General features: G+C 48.2%; 1 long non-coding RNA gene across 1 annotated transcript; it reads right to left on the minus strand.

Moving 5' to 3' along the window:
- Positions 1-6: 6 nt before the first annotated feature.
- LOC109304156 lies at positions 7-3868 on the minus strand. Its single transcript, XR_002099312.1, has 3 exons — positions 3034-3868; positions 842-999; positions 7-762 (listed from the first exon to the last, which is right to left on the minus strand). It is a non-coding gene; the product is annotated as an uncharacterized LOC109304156 (long non-coding RNA).
- Between the last annotated feature and the right edge of the window lie 303 nt (positions 3869-4171).

Here is a 4171-nt window from a genome sequence, read left to right on the forward strand (position 1 = left end):
AGATCTGTAGGCCACAAAAATTCAAAGCGTGGGCGTGCCGGTTATGCAGCATGAACAACAGCAGAATACGCGATTCAGATGTGCAGGAAAATGACCTTCTCACCATGAAAATCCAGGTGGATATTGCATTGTTGACAAGCAGTAGCATCTGGATTTCCAGTTGTATAAGAGGCACCCGCCACCAGGTCCATTTTGAAAGAAAAAGGCTGACCTGCTTCCAAGTTCGAGAGTGCAAAAGTTCCATGTTAAACTGGACATCCCAAACTGGCTGATTTCTTCACTGCACTTACGTGTGGTGTGGTGGGTCAGGGACTACAAGACAGCCAGACAGCTGTGACTGCTCGGCCTGGCTCGGGTACATGTTCAGGCTGCAGTGGAAAGCTTTAACCTTGGTTTACACCACTAATACAGCATCCATGGGCATGACACCACCAGAGAACTAGACATAGCAAAGGCTTGTTTTACCACATCAACACCCTTTTCTCTAATATGCCTGATGCAATTCTCCCATGACCAACCCACTGCATCCTTTTCCTGACTCACCGCTTTGTGGCAGGCAGTGCAAACAAAAGTGGGTGGTGGAAGAGGCCCAAAACATGACCTAACTACATTCTGCCGCTCCATCCCCAATTCTCTCCATCCTGGGGGAATCGTCGGGGAGATTTGAGTTCAATTTGCATTGGTCACACAACTCAGAAGTGAGTGGCTCAGACACAGCCCTCGGCATTTTCTATACAGCTTACTCTTTCAGAACAACTGGAGCTGTTGGAAGACAAATAAGTGTGTAAAAAGTGACAGAGGGAATTCGATCTGGTGACTCAGCCAGGAAACCTTTACATACACCGAGGGTTCAGAACAACACATCATCCCCACGTAGAGCTGGCATGGGCACCGACTGCGGGTGACATTGTTATTGCGTGGGAAAGAACTGGAGGTATTCCCAGGTTACGTGATTGATGCGAATGCTGCAATTCCTGTGCATATGTATCCACTTCAGCCCTGCAACCACAGAGAGCTTAGCTGCAGTAATACAAAGCAGGGTTGGTAAGTAACCAGATGATTATGCAGAAAGCCTGCATATTCTTTTCAACAAGGTCCTGTTAGCAGATACTGGATCCACCAGCACTCACAGGTTTCCCACACAGCTACATAATAAGGCTGAGGCAGAGAGAAGCATAGAGGCAAGTTTTATATGCTACAGATAAGGACCACAGCTGAAAGGTTTATTTGATGGGAATAGGATAAACACAAGAGGATGGCAACATTGAGAAAATGATCTCACTTGCAAAGTATGAGCAAAAGGGAGCATTCAGCTGTTTTTGTAATCGCTTTGCTTTTATTTCCGGTTACAATTAGATGTCATAGGGTGTCTGTGAAAGCTACAGAGGAAGAAGTCGGGGCAGTGTGGCATCTCATAGACTAACTTGCTTATAGACTAACTAAGTCTGTAATTAGGGATTTACCTAAATCATGGTGGAAGCGTGCTGCGCAGTGGATCCTTTTATCTTGCTCCTTTTGCCGCACGCACCCCCTGCTGCTGATTGACCGAAGGACACTGGCGCCCACCATTTGCTCCTTGCTTCTGATCGGCTGGGCAGCAAAAATGATGGTTTTAAGTATGCAGCATTTTTGCCTCCTGGCTGATCAGCAGCAAGCAGTGGGGCCACCAGAGCCCCTTCGTTGTATGGAAAACCTGTGAGAGGAAAAAACTGTGGCATACTTAAAACCTCAGTTTTTGCCTTCTGGCCGATCAGGAGTAAGCAGTGGGGATACTGGGGTCCCTTGGCCAAACAGTGGCAGGGATGCACATGGCAAAAAGAGCAAGATTAAAGGAGCAACTGAGCAGGGCATTTCCAGCACGATTTAGGTAGATCCCTATAAGGCACCACCCCGTTGTGCCTTTGGCCTAACTTCAGACTCACACAGCTAACTACCTCTCTCAGCAGGGGTGACTGGTGCTTCCTGAGTCTGTGGGGCCACTAGATTGCCAACGGGGCGGCCCAGTGGCTGATCACCAACCAGGGGGAGGTCTCCCAGAGGCCAAGTGCTGAACCCAAAATCACCACTGGTTTTCCACGGGGTGCACGGGCAATCTCCCTACGTGTCACCAATGCTCTCCAGCTGTAGAAGAAGTTAGGGAGACATCCAAGGTATGGCTACACCATGTCCCCAGCACTGCCAGGATGGGCCACTCATAAACACACTCTGCCCAGCTGCTCCTATTCAGACGCATTAATCCAGGAAACCCAGCAGTGAAGCCATCCTGGGGCGATGCCGCTCCTCTGGCATCTTGGGCTGGGCGTGCAGTGAGCCGGCTGTGCTGCAGAGGTCCCGAGTGGCCCTGAAGAGACCTCCCCCAGCCCTTGCTTACTCCATAGCCATCTAGCCAGTTGAAGGATCTGGAAATTTTTGTTCAGATGTGATGAAACCCCCAACATGGAACTTTTTGTTGGAGAATGGGAACAGTCTCTCTTGCTTTTACCTGGTTCTACCACTGCTCATGGTACCTCCAGGAACACCCCACCACCACTGGCTGGATCCTGCTACAGCTGTGTCCTTCGTTATCTTTCTGAGGGATGACACTCTTCTGCCAACCCTTGCAGCTTAGAAGCAGGCTAACTGGAGAGCACAGCATTAAGCCTTCCAAGCTTTCAGCTGCCTTTATTTTACATTAACTTTTCATGCATTAAAACTTCTGAGCAGAGATTTTCTCTTTTTGTTAGGCAAGCTTAAGATGTTTTCCACTGAAGCGCAGCTTCATTCGAAGACCATTTGGAAAGCAATGTGTTGGTATGATTGTGGCAGGTGTGCATGAGAACGTGGCCAAACTTTACCTTGGCAAATGGCGGAGGTTACCAGGGGTCACTCATACACCAGGTCACTCCTGCAGTGCACCTGCTGGCCAGATGCAGCTTTTCTTTCTGAGCTGGATCTCACCGAACAAAGCATAACCGCCAGAACTGCCCTATACGCAGCAGCCATTAAAAAACCCTAAAACAAGTACTTCATTCCCCCTCCCTCCCACATGCTCACCCTTATAATCCATTTGCTCTGACTTATTTTAATCTTCTGTTTAAAGTACAGTGACAAGATGCAGTGACAGAAGTATATGCTACGTGTGCCCACGCTTTGAAGGGTAGGTTTCTTTTTGCAGAGCTTCCACTGCAAAGACCATCTTCTGACACCACTCAGCAGTACAGAGCATCAGCATTTCATTGTTTCCATGACCCACTGCTCCGTGTATGTTGTGCATCTCGCTCTGCACCAGTGCACAATTTTTCTATAGCTTCAAGTGAGGGAGAACAGTGTTTCTGCTCAAGTTCTGAGCCTTTAAGTTCCTTCCTTCAAGTCCCCATGACATCCAGCTGTTACACTTCCAGTTGAAAACCCACTGGTATTAAAATGCAAAACAAATATGCAAAGTGAAAAAGCCACCTCCTGGGCAGCCCACAGGGCAATCATGTCTCCTTTTTAGCCTCTCACAGGAACACCACCAAATCAATCAACACCCAAAGTCTTATAACACAAGCTTAAAATTGCTCACTCCAAAATCACTCCAGATCTGGAACGCCACTGGGTGGGGAACCAGCCCAAAAGCAAAAAGGACAACAACATACAGAAATATGAGAAAAGCTGCAACCTATTCTAAAGCTGTGGTATCAGGATACTCTGATGTACGGTGGTAGTAATGCAGCAATGCTGCTACCAGCACCATGAAAAGCCTTCCGGTATCTGGGGTCAGGCATAGCTTGTGATTTAAGCAGGTGCTCTTCCAGAAAGAGAGACGATGCCCAGTGGTTAAGGTGCTTGCCTGGGACTTGGGAGAACCGGGTTCAGTGCCTTAGACTTCCTAAAGGACTGCAGGCAAGTACACCACCACCACCCTGCTGTGTCTGCCCCCATGAAAAATACCTTACCCACCTGCTCCCACGCCGTACATGCAAATTCCAGAAATGAGGAATGACGTACCTAACAGTGGGCCTTTCTTCTCTTGCAGATGTCTGGCCTGCATGGATTTGATGGCAAGTCTGAGGCCTTTCCTGTCACTACCTTGCAGATTATATCTGCTGCAACGTGTATATTAAAGGAAGTCACTAGTCTGTAAGAGAAAGCACCTGTCCAAGTCAGGAGATGTAGGTTTGATGACTGATGCAGTCCTCACCAGTTGGTT

Source organism: Gavialis gangeticus, unplaced genomic scaffold (genome assembly GCF_001723915.1).
Source record: "Gavialis gangeticus isolate Ggan-Ray unplaced genomic scaffold, GavGan_comp1, whole genome shotgun sequence".
Classification (NCBI taxonomy): Eukaryota; Metazoa; Chordata; order Crocodylia; family Gavialidae; genus Gavialis; species Gavialis gangeticus.